The following is a 15,726-nucleotide window of genomic DNA, read 5'->3' on the forward strand; positions in this document are numbered from 1 at the left end:
AATGGTAACAAGACAAGACTAAAACTGTGTTTGCCAGAATTCCACTTGAGGAGAGCACAGTGTTTGTTTTAAGGAATGTGGTGATAAGCTTACTTAGACTAGAAATTGCAGCCTTGGGGCCATGAAATTGTTGGTGCCAAGGCTTCAGGAAGAGGGGCAGAACCCTTCTGCACAAGAAGAGAGAATTGCCTGTGTTTCTTAAAAAGGGAAGAATTGGGAAAGAGGAAAGAGATGAAAAGTGTTGGTTATGAAATGTTGGTGAGCAGATGATTTTCTGTGAGGTCCATGAAATAGCTGAGTTCTGTATCCAAGTTGGGGCAACCAGTAGGCTGACTTGTTCCGACTCATCCTAGTTTGCTTGAGACTTTCCCGGTTTGAGCAGTGACAGTCCATGTCCCAGGAACTCCTTAGTCAGGGTAGTTAATCACCATAGAGTAACATGTGCAATTATGGGAATTGAAGACCTCATCTCATTTCTAGATTACAAAATAAGTTTTTCAAATCCAAGAGACTGTTGAATTTTGCAAAACATTGTCAAGTTTTGTAATAGGTTAAATGAGCAAAGTGGGAAAGAAAACGTCTCTTCCCACATCCAAAGAGTCTATAATTTTTCAAAAGCCACTTCCTAGGCTGTAACAATGCTTTAAATTATTTATAAATGTGAGACCCTTAATTAGGAAGCTTCTCTCTTGCCCAAAGACCAGGGATTAAATTTCTGCCCTGCCAATTGTCCAACTCACTAAATCACATCTCCTGTAAATAAAACTCAACTTCCAGATGTAAAATGAAGATATACTTGTTGTACTACTTCAAAGTCCTGAGGTTTAAATGAGCAGTTCTTTCCCATATTTAGATCCTATGCAAATACACTAATACTGAAGGCAGAAGAAAGGTGAATGTAAAAGCTCAACATCATCATTTTGGGCTAGAAGCTATCCCTAGCCCCATGGAAGCTGCCAGATTTTCCTTTCTCTCTCTTCTCTTTTTCTTCCCTAGTTTCTCTAATTCTCTGCAGCTCCAGGATGAGGAGTGGAGCACCATGCTCCTCCTGCTTCAGAGGAGAACCTGCACTTGGAGGAGTCAGGCCAGATGGGAACGAATGTGCCTTCCTCCCTGTCATTCCATTAAGGCTCTTCTGGGTTTGGCACAGCTCTCAAAATAGCCTTTCTCCTGGCATCTTTGTGGCTGCAGTGGTAAGATGGAGGTGATGTAAAGATGTGAGACAAAAAATAATACTGTCCATTGAGCTCCTCCAAGAGTTAGGAGGACCTGGTTCTAGTGAGTAGATAATAGTAGTTCTTCAACCCTGAATGAGCATGAGAATCACCAAGGAAATTTGCTAAAAACAGAGATGCCTGGGGATCCATTACAGACATCCACAATCTGTAAGGTCAGCTATGGTCTGAATGTTTGTGTTATTCCAAAATTCATCTACTGAAATTTTGACCCCTCAGGTGATGGTGTGAGGAAGTGGGGCCTTTATAAGTGATTAGGTCACGAGGGCAGCACCCTAATGGATAGGATTTAGCGCCCTTATAAAAGGTGCCCCAGAGAGATCTCTTGTCCCTTCTACCATGTGAGGATATAGTGAGAAGTCTGCAGCCTGGAAGAGGTCCCTCACCCAACCATGCTAGCACCCTAATCTTGAACTTCTAGCCTCCAAAAATGTGAGGAATAAATTTCTGTTGTTTATAAGATACCCAGTCTGTGGTGTTTTGTTATAGCCTGAACAGACTAGGACAAGCTTTTTATTTTCAGCAGGCACCAGTATATTTAACTACCTCCTCAGGTAATTCGAATGGATAGCCAGGGTCAAGAACCTTGAGTACAGAATGTGGTGCAATGGATCTCAGCCCAGGTGGCTCTGAGGCAAGTGGAACGCAGACTGCACTTTGTGAAAGGTTGCTGTCGTGGTTAAGAGCACAGGTTCTGAAGTCAGGATTACCTGGGCTGGAATTCCAGTTCTGCCCCTGTGTCATCAGACAAATTACTTAATCTGAGTTCCGCTTTCCTTAGGCATTAGTTGTGACTTTTGGGAACAAAAACAGGACCTTCCTGTTAGATGAGAGAATGTTTGTAAAATGTTTAGAAATGCAGAATATGGAACAAAGTGGATAGTAAAAAAATTGTCTACTTTTTTTTTTTTAGTCGATACCTGAATTTTTATTTGTCTTTTGGATTGGAACAACAACAAAAACTGAATGGCTAAATTTTTCAAATTATACCAAAGCAAGGGAAGTTACATTGAAATAGACATATATATACCATGCCGGTGGCATTTTAAATATATTCCATCTTTTTGGAAATAGCTTCGGTATCACATGTTCTATGGAGCATTTTCAATTATTTTAGATGGCTTTATAAGCCATATATTGTTGGAATTAACCAGACATTTACTAGTGGGCCATGTTTTTTGTTCCAAGGTCCTAAGATGTTATCAATTAGTTGGTAGATAATTTATCTCACCATTTCATATAAATTGAGCAATTTGGTTTTGAAATCTATCAGGAGATCTAAGACTGATAAAAAAAATTGTCTACTTCTAATTAGTCACTTAGTCCTCTGTGAGCCTCACCCTCCTCATCCACAGAATAGAGTTCACTCAAAATCATCTCTAAGGTGCCTCTCAGTTCCAACTTTCCATGACTGAGGAGGATGTAAAGCAGGCATTGGCAAACTTTTTCTCTAATGGAACAAATAGTGAGTGTTTTAGCCTTTGCAGGCCATATGGTCTCTGTTGCAGCCTCTAGACTTAGCCATCATAATGTGAAAGCAGCCATAGTTAATATCTAACGAATGAGTGTGGCTGTGTTCCAATAACATTTTATCAACAAAAACAGGTGGTGGGCCGGATTTGACCCTGGGCTGTTGTTTGCAGCACCCTGGTGTAAAAGATAAAAGGAGAAAAAAAAGTTCCTTCCGCTCTGTGCTAGTCAGGGCCGCAGGAGTGTGCCTTCTCCCAGGCACCACACTTTCGGAAAATATGAAGGCACAGAACAGTTACATGATATGCCTTAGGTAGGTTATATCTTTCAAATTGGCCATAAAATATATCCCATTACTCACACTTTTTGTACAATGAGACTTTGACACTTTTCTCATCAAGAGATGGGGCCTACGTTTCCTATCTTTAGCTCTGGGCAAAATTATGACTGTAGCACAATGATACTATGTGACTTTCGAGGGAAAAAAAGAGACATTAAACATGATACAGCTTCCACCTGGTTCTCCTGAGACACCTATCTTTGTAACCTGCACACTATGCTGTGAGGAAGCCTAAGTCTCCCTGTGGAGAGGCCCACGTGGAGAAAAACTGGCAGTCAGCACCAAATTCTAAGTCGTGTGAATAAGACATCTTGGAAGTGGGTTGTGCAACTCTAGATGAGCCACCTCAGCTGGAAGGAGTAGAGATGAAACGCTCCTGGTGACCAGTTGACTAGGATGAAGATTCGTGAACCAAATAAATAATTGGTTTTACTTTAAGCCATAAGTTTGAGATGGTGTGTTACAGAGCAATGGACAAAGTTTGTACTGAAAATGGAAATATATATATATGTATGTATATATATGGCATTAATTTGGGGATTAGACAGAGGGCAGAAACCTCGTGGGTCCTGAAAAGAGTGTTAGTGAAAGCCTGAACGGTCTCAGGTGGTATCGAAAAGAAACATGAGTAAAATTTGTTTCGAAGCTAGAGGAAAGAGTTCCCATATTATGTTGTGACAGAAAAACACCTGGATTAGCATGGCCAACAGGAAATGTACCTAGTGAATCTGATGATTCGGCTCAGGGGATTTCCAGAAAGAATATTGGAAGAGTCACCTTTCTTCTCCTCACTACCTATGGTGAAATGTGAGAGGAGAGACATGAGCTAAAGAATATCTGTTACATACAAAGGAGCCAAGATTTGCAGGGTTTGAAAAAATGAAACCATTTCTCATTCCCAGCTTTTCCAAGATTTTCACATCTATAACTGGTTTCAAGGCAAAGATAGTTAAATACAGGGTGTGACTATAAATTCTATTATTAAGACTTCAGAAATACTGAAGGTTGTGCCTCAGAGACCCTTTCAGATAAAAGAACTACTAAGGATATGATGGGCATATATCCCAGATCCTCTCCATTAAATAATAGGGCTTCCAAGAATCTTAAGTGCAGTATCCTTTAGAAGACTTAGTAGGGGACCAAAGATTAAGAGCCTGTCTCAAATAGGTTTGTAGGTGTACCCTTTGTCTAATGGGTAAACATCAATATGATTCATAGAAAACCCACAAGGTATTTATGATAATATTTATGGTGGAAACACTGCCAATCTGGGCTAAAAGGGACAGCAGCTATACAAAATTAAGAGACCTCTGGACTTGGATATGGACTAAGAAAATTACTCAGCTACAAACACAGGCTACAGTTATGGAAGATAAAGGATAATTCAGAAGATGGAACCAAGAGTCAGAGGGTAGAACTAAGAGCTGTGGAGAACCATTCCAAGGAGTAGGGTGAGCCTTAATCAAGGAACTAGGAATATGTGTCTGGCTGGATTTCAGAATTATTATGGCCCCCAAATAGTTTTGTGTTTCTTATTTTTCTCTCTCTTTGAATGGAAATGTCTACAAGGTTATTCAGTGCCTGTCCCAAATTATATGTTGGGTGTGGAGAGCAAATAACTTGCTTTAGTCACAGGTCTTCAGAATAGTACTCAAATGGCTGCACCCAATGCCATAATGGGATAAGACTTGGATTCTGGGAAAGGGGTATGAGTATATTTTGCATAAAGGATGAGTGTGAATTATTGTGGCCAAAGAGTAGACTATGGCAGATTGCATTTTCCAAAAATAGCCATAAGAACAGCTCCAATCTCACATGCTTTTCTTACAATGTAGCATTGACATCCTCTATTAAAATGTGATGATCTGTGACTTCTCAGGCTAGGTCATAAAAAATGATACAGCTTCTGAGTAGGTATCTTGAAATGCTCATCCTTGCAATCCAAACACCATGCTGTGAGGAAGCCCAAGCTCTCTGGTGGAGAGGTCCATGCTGAAATTGCCAGCCATGTAAGTGAGCCATCTTGGAAGTGGATCTTCCAACCTTAGATGAGCCATCCCAGCTAAAACCATATAGAACAAAGAAAAGTTGTCCCACTGAACCCTACCCACATTGCAGATTTGTGCTATAAATAAATGATTGTTGCTTTTGAAGCCATTAAGTTTTGGAGTGGTTTGTCACATAGCAATAGATAAGTGGAACACTTAGCAGATGGTGGAAGTCACATCTGAACAGAGATATTCTAATTTCATAGTCTATATTTGCAGTTGGTACAGAGTGCTGCACTGCCCAATACCCCTTCAGGACTGAAAGGCATATTCACTCAAATGCTATGAGTGTTGTTCACCGACAGCTCTAGGCTTTCAGGCTTCTACAATAATTGCCCTTGGCTAAAAAGAGCCACCTTCCCCAAAGTCATGACTCCTTCCAAGGACAGCCTGCATCCAACGTCTAGTTGATGCAGGGATATAAAATCTCAGCCTTCTTACCCCAACTTGGGCCAACTCTGAAGGGCAGTCCCAGCTCAGAACTCTCTGTGAGGTCATCTGAGGCTTTGTTGCTGCTGCACCACAGCCCAACTTCTCTCTTCTTCCCATCCGCTTCTTTCACTTCCTCCACAGGTGCTGATTCTGAGAGACCTCCCCCGAAACTTCCTGCACGCAAATCTCCATTTCAGAATCTTTCTGGGGAATCCAACCTGCAACACTATTCTTAACTGTCATTAAAACAGTAAGAGTAGAATGAGATGTCCACAGAGGTGCTAACCTGGAGGCATTCATGTAGAGGCACTTGATGGGAATAGGGTAGAAGGAAGTTAGCCCATGTAAACAACTCTTGTTGAATGCCTACTGCATGGAAATACAAAGTTAAGGGACCGTCTTTAGAAAATTTACCATCTAATAAAAGATATAGATAAGGAAACACGAAGTTACAATACAGTGTAAGAAGCACTATAATAGAGAAGGATTCTAACAGGGCCATAGGAACCCAAGGGTCTGAGAAAGGTGTCTCTGAGCTTGGAATTATAGGAGAACAAGAGCAGCACATAAGGATCCTTAGGCACTGCTGAAAATACAAATGATGGGGAATGGTAAGTGATGTAGCTAAAAAAGTTGGCAAGGGCTGGACCATGAAGACTTTGAGTACCCTGGTTAGTGGAATGTACTTTACTTCATAGGAAACATGGAAGGGTTTCAAGAAATGAATCATCAGAGTTATATCCACAGTCTAGAAAGGTCACTATGGTCACATCTTTGTAGATGATTTAAAAAGTAGCAAGACTAGAGACAGGGAGGGCATTTAGAATTTGCTGTTATAATGACTGAGATGAGAAATTATGGTCTTTTCTATTATTATTCAATGGCACCAACTAAGAGAAATGGGAATTCTGTACCTCTCCCCCAGCTCCCTTCCAAAAATTAAACCATTTAATCTGAGCAATCTACACAAAATGTGGCTGCCTGTGCTGATTAAATTGAGCAATTAGCTGATTAATCCTCCCCTCTATGGAGAGGCTGAGAAAGCAGAAGAAACATCAGCAGTTCATCAGTTTCATAAGGGCAAATTAGTTCCTCTATCCCCCAGTACTCCAGAAAAAGCACCAGTTCCTCAAAAATGAAGATCTTGGTTAATTAGACACTTCTGTGACACACCACTGCCCAGCCAAATGTAGAGACATTCTGGGTGCCCCTAAGGAGTGGCTTCCCTGCCCAAGAGTGTCATGACCACTTGAAAGACTTTCCCCAAGGATGAGAACATTTCTGCTGGCAATGTATTATCAAGAACATCTAATCTGTCTTGTGCCAGAATTTACTTCTTGTTTGTGTTTGTCTTAAAAACATTTATTAGCCACCATTTCTTTAGTTCATAGAAAAGCAGAGACCTGTGAAAAATGCAACAGAAAAAGAAACCTGGAGGAGGTTACTTTCATGATTGTCTCGGGATGGGATAATCCCAACATTAGGGCTAAGGGCTAAGAACTCAAGGAAATTGCTGGAATCCTTTGAGATTCAATTCCCTTGGGATTAGAGGGTGGGACTGGAGGTAGGGGAAGACATTTCTATTTTGTTTTATTAACTACAATCTACAGTTCACTAAAATTTTAATTTCTTAAAATACATTCTACATGAACATATTTAAAAATTAGACAGTACAACAGATTAGAGGTAAAAAAAAAAAGTTTCCCTTATACTCTGCCTTTTCTCTAATTCCCAATTTCAATGCCAGATGAATCAGTGTTTCCAGTTTCTTCTGTATCCTTCTAGAGACACTCTATGCCTACATAAGTATGTATACTACATGGAATCACATCTCAAACTACTTGCCCTAAAATCTTTTGTCTCAGGGTTGACTTCTGAGGAGACTCAGTTAAAAGGTACCCTCCACAAAGATTGTGATGATTTGCACCTTCACCAACAATGGCTGTTCCCTGACCCCTCCTCAGTTCTATCCCCACCCCAACGCACTTAACAGTTTTATTGTGTATTCATTTGTTTATTCATTTCTTCATTCATTTGATGGATACTTGTTGAGCATTTTCTGTATCAGGCACCTGGCCTGCCCCTAGATACAAGACAGAGTACTGGAGATCAGACATACTGTCACCATTACCTGCACTCCTAAACTTCTTTCAAGAAAGGTAAGTCCAATATTCTTCCACAAATGGAGCAAAAGCATTTGAAATGCATGACCTCAACTAAAGCAACACATGAAGTGAAGGCTTCCAAAAGTCTATTAACGGGCAACAAGAAGACTGATGGTCAAATTTTTCCCAGGTTTGCTAAGGAATGGGGCTGAAGAGAACAGGAGATGTCAGACCCTTGAAGTAGGTCAAGGGGACCTAGGACAGAAGATATTTTTCAAAGATTTCACATGTTGATCTAGACAAAGGGGTCTGATCCAGGACAAAAAGAAGCTGTGTACTGAGCAATTTTGTCATAAGGCTACAAATGTTCTGCTTTCGTGATTTATGGATCTGTTTTTGTTTTTCAGACTGCCTGTTTTCATAGTAAAGAGCTTTATTCCCGGAGCACAAATTAATGGAGGTATTATTGTTTTTAACAGAACAAGAAGGAAAGTCACCCCTATCCTGGACCAGTGCCACAGTCTGCCTTCTCTGCTCCTAAACCAGGGCTGCCAAGCTTTGCTGGGAAGTTCCTACATTCTATAATCATAGATTCCAGTCACAGCTGGGCCCTTGATGCTCTGAATAAAGATTCAAAATCTCTATAGCACTGGTCCCAAACCAGACCAAAAAAAAAAAAAAAAAAAAAAATCACCTGGGAACTTGTTAAAGATTTAAATTCTTGGGCTTGACCCAAGACTTACTGAATTAGAAACTCTTGGATGGGGTTCAGTAATCTGTGTTTTAGCAAGCCCTCTAGGTGACTCTGATGTACACTCTTGAGTTTGAGTTCAATACTGCTAACCTCCCCTCTTCCTTTTCAAAATTCTTTATTTGGTTTCTGTGAACTTGATATTAGTGGTTCTGCTTTTACATTTTAAGCTGTTTCTTTTTAGTCTCCTTCCTCCATTCATCCATAAATATGGTTATTTCTGGTGCTCTATTTTCACACTATCTCTTCTGTCCATGTGACATCATCTATTTACAACACTTCAGTTACAACCTGTATTAGTCCGGACTCTTGGTTATAAATGGCAGAAAATGCAATTCGACTTAAGTAAAGTTGAACAAAATTAAACAAAAGATAGAATTTATTTGATCAATGTAACATGCTTGTCTTGATCCAGGATCTTAAATAATGTCATCATGATTTGGCCTCATTCTTCTTGTCTCTCAGCAATGCTTCCATCAGAGCTGGTTTTGTTTCCAGTCCAATTTCCTCTATGAGGCCCCTTGAAGCTCTAGAAGTATATGCTCACAGTTCCAGGGCCATGGTGGTTTATGTACCCATTCTAAACCAGTCATTGTTGCCAATAAAGTAGAATATGATTTTCTTAAACTTTAGTCACATCACCATCCCCAAAGTAGAAGTCAAGTCAACCTTAACCAAATTGACACCAATTTATTTAAGATACACTTAGTACCTACTATGTGCCAAGTGCTGTTCTTGGTTGTGGGAATGCAGCCATGAACAACAGTCAAAGTCCCTAGGCTCATGGCGTTTATATTCCAGAGGAGACATAGGAAATAAACAAATAAAACAAACATAAACAAACAAAGCATAGGAAGTTAAAGACAGAGTGATGATGCTGCTGAGGCGGGGAAACAGCATATCAGGATGTTAACAGAAGGATTAATGGATTCTAAGTGGACAAAAACAATGGATACAACACCCAGGTCTACATCTTTAGCCAATATATCCAATTGCCTGTTGATCCTGTCACTTAATAGGGAAATTGAAATGTCCCAATCTGAAATTAGCATATTCCCTATTTTTAACTTTATGCTCAGTTTTATTTGAATTGATTTTTCTTTTTAAATAAAATTTTTTCAACTAATAGGGGTCTATATCTTCTCTCCACCCCCTCACATTGGTATGAGTAGCAAAGGGTTGTAGGATGGAAGCCACAAAAACAGGAGTGGAGAGAAACTCCGAAGACCATTTTTGAAAAGTCTGAGGTAGTAAGCTTGAAGAAAGATGACCAGGGTAGAAAGAAATGACCTTCTTAAGAAGTCCCCTCTAATCCCCCAGTGAAGCACCCTGAGCAGAATTTTTAAATTTAAAATGACTTCATTTACCCATTGTCTCTAGCTTCTACCAGGTGGTTCATGATATGAGCAAAGCTTATTATTCAGTTGCCCAAACTCAGTTGTACTCAACAAATCATACCAATTCTGTGTCTTGAATGATTCTGGAAAGTATTCTCTGACGTACATGCCTGTGACCACTTCCTTAATCCATAGCCCATCATCTCTCATCTGAATTTCTCGTCCAAATTCTGCCCAGTGCTCTTGCTTATAGTCTTGTCCCTGCCCCCAACATTCTTCACATTATTTCTGGAAATGTCATGGATTTCCAAGCAGTTTTGAAAGTTGACTTGATGTTTGTGGTTTGAATGTGATTATGTGTTTTCTTCAGCCACATTCAGTTGCCCAGGTGCAGGCATGGAGTTGACAAGAGATTCAGAGTTGGGATTTTGCCTGACAAGTATGATGGGAGAAGGATGAGCAAGGTATATAACACAAGAGAATGGATTAAAGTGATGTGTCATAGAATCTAGGTTGAGTAAAGAGGAAAGCAAGGGCATGAGGAAATAATAGACAGGAAAGTATGGTAGAATCAAAGGACTGAGATCCCACTGGGGTAAAGAATGGTTAGAGTACTAAAATAAGTGAGCTGGAAAGATAAAAGATGGTATGCAGGGAGTGGGTACTTGAAATGAAGATTTGGGAAATAATTCTTATTTTTTCTTCTCTGAGAACGTATTTATTTAACATATTCTGAAATCAATGGAAAATGAATTTGGTTTAAATTGGAAGCATACTTCAGCACTGGGGATTTTCATGTGCTATTTGGTAACCTAAATAAGGGGCAAACCCCACAAATCACTGCTAAACCAGGACTTGAACCCTGGCCTCTCAGACTGAAAGTCTAATGTTCTATGGACTGAGGCTATTCAGGCTAGAAGTTCACTTAACAATGACTAAAGTATGAATGTGGGGAGTGATAGCTGAAATAGAGTTGAGGAACAGATGATTGGATGCAAGAAAGTCAAGGAGTTCAGAGGCCAAAAATAGACTATCCATATAGATGCTAAATTCCTCAAGAATGGTGCAAGAATAATGGTGGAAAGAAAGTCAATAATACAGATAATAAACCTTCAACACATGAAAGAGAATGATCAAGAAGACAATGGGTAACAGCAATAAGGTGGGAGAGAAGGTGGCATATTTCGATAGCTTGTACTTCAAAGGAGCTAGAAGTGAAGTAGCTTAGGGATGAGAAAGCAAAAATAGTCATAGGGACACCTATCCGTCATCTCCAGGACCTGTTGTGCATGAAATACAAGAAGAAAAAAGAAAACAGTACCAAGAGAAGGCTGGGGAAAAAAATCACTGTCCTGGAGAAACAGATGGGTTTCTGTTAGAGCAAAAAGGGGAAGCAAAAGAAGATGAAGAAATGGGGGGATTTTGCTGAAGACGTGTCATGAGTTCCAGAGGATACAGTAGAAGAGATTGGAGAAGTGATAATAGAAAACTAAGTCACATTGAGGGATATGCAGAGCAGTATATAGAGTCCCCATGATGACATGTGACCTGGAATGTGAAGAGGAATGAAAAGCATAAAGAATTTAGTCCATGTGGTCTTTTAGAAGGAAGTTAGTAACTAGCTCTGACTGTAATCTCATTTCTGACACTAGGACTCCAAAGCAGTTTTCAGTGATGATATGGGAAGTGTTGGAAAGCAACATGGTCTTCTAAAAAGTATGAGACCTCCATTAGCCTTATATGGACCCCCAAAGCAAGTCCTATTAAACTCTGGGTAAACTGTAACTTTTCCAGGGACTGTTTGTATTTTTAAGGGAAGCCATTTTCCTTAAGCAGATGGAGGAGAGGGATTTGAGCCTCTGCATCTTGTGCCTCCTCTGGCCCACCTTTCTGTATGCTTCCCACTTCACCTCAGCTAGTGGTCTAGAGAGTTAATATAGCAGAACAAAGATTATAGCTGCAATTCTCCAATCATTAAATCATTAAAATCAGGTAAATACTGATATTTGATGTCATGTCTCTCTAAATCACAGCTGGTAAATATGACAGAAAGATCAATGTGGCTATTTGTAGTTTGAATATACTTTCCAAAATTCTTTTGGGTAGCTATAAAAGTTGAATTTTAGATTTGGTTTTAGCTGTAGATTGATGATAGGGATGGTAAATTTCATAGAAGGTGAAACTTCCTAAGGGCTTCAAGATCATTCATGTTAGCTGGCTTATTTCTCAAGGCTTAAATAAATTTGGGCCTACCCAAATCAGCTGAAACAAGTCACCTTCACCTTGACCCAACTTTTCTACCAAGGAGAGGCCATCAGACAACTCTGTATGAAGATAACACAAAATAGTCTCCAAATTGGAGAACTTTATAGGTTAGTAGTTTAAGCTAAATATATACAAACATCCTCGTACAAATAACATCTACTCTATTAGCACTTTTTGTGTGCTCAGTCTGTGAGGTATTGATATCCCAATTTTATAGGTAAGTCATTTCCCAGAGAATGAGTAATTTTGCCCAGGGTCACACACACAGTCAGTGATGCTGCTCAACCTGGGATGGTCGATGGAAAAGCTCAGGGAAAATGAGTCACTTGCCCAAGGCCATACAACTATTTAGTGATACTCCTGGGATGTAAACCTAGGTCTTGTCTCAACTTCTATGACACTTATTTTGGGGGATAGTTATTTACTCTTTCTCACATGATGCTTCTATTCACCCCACCTAGACCATCTTGAACTTGACCTATACATCCAAAACTCTGGCACACATATCTAGAAGAAATGCTTTGCCCAGGCAGGTACCCATCTGTGTGTCCAAGGAGCCATTCTGTTTACCATTTGCCTTCTCTACAAAGTGCCACATTAGTGAATATATGTAGCAAAAATAGACATTTCTTCCTTCTTGTTCTCTTACCCATTTGGGGTCACTGTACCCCATTATTCTGTACACTGTCCCTCATCAGAGCTCCCTTTCTCCATTTCAGTGAGATATCAAGTGAATAAGCAGTTGGACCTGAGGTGGCTTCTAAGATCCCTTCCAGTTCTAAAATTTCATGAGTCTGTCAATGCTGTACTTCTGATTCTTATCTTGAAACATGGTATATTAAGCACTGGTAGCAGACATGTGCTTCTGTTGCTCCTCCCACGCACCAGCAAAAATATGCATAATAAATATTTTAAATGTTGGGTTTGCATTTCTGTAGTTTCTTCTATGATGTCAAGTAATGAGGTTTGATCGTGAAGAGGGAATATGGTCATGGTTTTCTGGAGCTGCCATCCAAAGTTCCAAGTACCCAATAGCAAGCAGAAAAGATGACATTGATTGCCTTTGTCTCTGAGGCTGAGGATAGGTATGTATTAATCAAGTGATTCATGTTCTTCACCTAGATGTCTACAGATCAACTCTTTTAGAAACCATCTTGTCAATTTACCAGTTGAGCTTTGCCTATTGCAGTTTCTGATTTTCTGTGATTTTTCTCAAATAGCAATCCACCTACATCTAACATAATTTTTGCACAGTTTTACAAGATACATTAAATTATTCCCTGCCAATAGACTAAAATTATCATAGTTATAATTCATTTATATAAACAGCAGTACCTAACTCACCAGTGATTTTTGTTCTCAGTGTTCATCGACTCCAAGAAATCTGAGCTGTATGAAGAAACTGAGGCCTGAGAGCATTAATCCACTTGCTAGACCATTGGCTGTGAAGTCTCACTACAGTACACAAGTTTTTACTTTTATCCCAATTTTCTTTTTACTACACCTACTTTTAAGAGATTTCTTTTTTTCCTAAATAAAACACTTTATTTCTGTCCAGTTGGAAACAGACCTTTAGGAATCCTTAGCTCTAGCAAACTGTGATTTCCCCTGCTCCCCATAACAATACTTTTTTTTTTTTAAATTAAGTGGCAAAAAGTTCAACAAAATAATGCTTGTGGTAAAAGGAAGGAGAGAAATGAGATGGCAGCTAGATGCGGAGGTAGAATCAAGAGGGGAGAAGGGCCAGAATATTTGTGTGCTGATGAGAAGAGTGCAGGAGAGAGAAAGCTGAGAATACAGGAGAGAGGGGAGGAATTTCTGGAGTGAGGTCCTTGAATAGGCAAAAGGGGATGTACGTGGTGTTTGGCCTCAACTAGGAACATGGAAATTTATGTGTATTAGTAGGAAAGAAAACAATGTGTGTGGTGACAAAAAAAAAAAAAAAAAAGGGTGAGTAGGTGAGTACTGTGGGAGGAGCTTGCAGAAAGTCTCTTATGATTGCTTCTATCTCTTTGATGAAACAAGAAGTAAGGTCTTCAACTAAGAGCAAGGTTGGTGGTGGAGGTGGTAGAGAATTCGGGTGAGAAGAGAAGATCTGAAACAGCCATCTACAAAAGGAGATGAGTGAACAGACAGGGGAAATGGAGTATGATTGCCAGGCAAGGTCAAGGGCCTATTCTCCACTCTCTGCTCACCATAGCAAACACATGTAATAATGATCATATAGTTTAGAAACTGATCACATTTTAAATTTGATTCATGGTTATATCATCTTTGATTTTTTAGTGTTTAGTATCTCTTAAGCAAGATAGCAAGTTCCTCGAGGTCATAGATCATGTCTTGTATTTCTTTGCGTCCTTACACTGATTTCTAAAGGAGCTGGGCACGTAACATAGGTTCCATGAAAACTCACTGCATTCAATTAGAACCACCTCTGCTACATGTATAGAATCAGAAATGGACATTGTGTGGTGGAGCTTACAAGCTTGATGCCAGCACAGAAAGAGAACGTGATTCAGGATGGTTGATTTTGAACTCCTTGACCTTTTAACCTTGGAGATTTTGGCTTGGGGGTCATGGCTAGGAGGGCACCAACTGAGATACCAATATCCACACTGAAGAGTCATCTGCTCTGTGCAGACTTCAGACCAAAGAGGTCACTTTGGAAAATTTACTTGTGTTTATTATAGTGTTGCCAGGCAGGCATGATGAAACCTCATCTGACCTAAGGCAAATATAGTAAAATCTTTATCTGTAGCATTTAGATGAGTTAACTGAGATTCATTCTTAATCCATTTGTTTGTTCATTTTTCAAGAACATTTGGATATTTGTTTCCTACCTCTGTGCTTTCAATTTATAGAAACTACAACTTCAAATAAGGAGACCATTTGATTCAGCTTATAATACAAAGCTTATTCTGCCAGCTAAGAGGTTTGAAACAATTTGAGACTTTAGTTTTTATTATTGCTTCTTTAAACCATGATTACTATAACAGGTGATTTTTAAGAACAACCTTTATAGATTCCTATATTTCTAGTCTTATTTCAACTTTAAATTATCTACCATCTCTCAAGTCAACCTGCCTTTAAAAAAAAAAAAACTACTTTGGGTTCTTATTGTTTAGTTAAAGCCCACAGTTAGTGCTCTTTGTGTTTCTAGGAGGCCTCTTTTCAAAGTGGGTCGAGGCCACAATCAATTAATCCAAGTACTGGGTAGAAGAACACAGATAGAAAAACATAGGTGTATTTCTAGTTCTTAGCACGTTGCCTGTGATGCTCAACAACTATTTTATGAATGAAGGAATAAATAAATGTATGAATAAAAAGTACAGTACTTACGTGCACACAAGAGGAGAAGGCATGAACAAAGTGATATGGGAGTTGACAGGGAGGAATCATCACTTCTAGGGTGTAAAGAGACGGCGGGAGGACTGAGGAAGGACAGATGGAAAACATGATGAAATTTTCAACCAGAAGACCCGGGATTGAGGTGGGGGAGGAGATACTTCAGCAGGAACTAAAGGGTCAAACGGGGCAAAGCAGGTCCAGAGCGTAGTAAGTAGTCCTAATTTGGCTAGAGGGACAGATGAAGTTATGTGATGAGGTATATTTGTTTGCAAAGATCAGTTCAAGCTGAACTGCAAAGGGCTTGGGAATCATACTGATTCCATGATAACTTCAACCAGAAAGTTGGTGTGATTCAATACATTACTCTCCAGGATAAAGAACCCTGGAAAGCAGAC

At 39.6% G+C, this 15,726-nt stretch overlaps 1 long non-coding RNA gene across 2 annotated transcripts in view; it reads right to left on the minus strand.

Moving 5' to 3' along the window:
• Nucleotides 1-15,726, minus strand: part of LOC116667696 — a 54,306-nt gene that overhangs the window by 15,725 nt on the left and 22,855 nt on the right. Inside the window, exon 7 of one of the 2 annotated variants that reach the window (XR_004324684.1) lies at nt 5,535-5,699. The exons of the other annotated variant lie outside the window; for it this stretch is intronic. This is a non-coding gene — a long non-coding RNA (uncharacterized LOC116667696). The remainder of the gene's footprint in view (nt 1-5,534; nt 5,700-15,726) is intronic. 2 annotated transcript variants of the gene reach the window in all.

The sequence above is a fragment of the Camelus ferus genome, chromosome 12 (assembly GCF_009834535.1).
Source record: "Camelus ferus isolate YT-003-E chromosome 12, BCGSAC_Cfer_1.0, whole genome shotgun sequence".
Lineage (NCBI taxonomy): Eukaryota > Metazoa > Chordata > Mammalia > Artiodactyla > Camelidae > Camelus > Camelus ferus.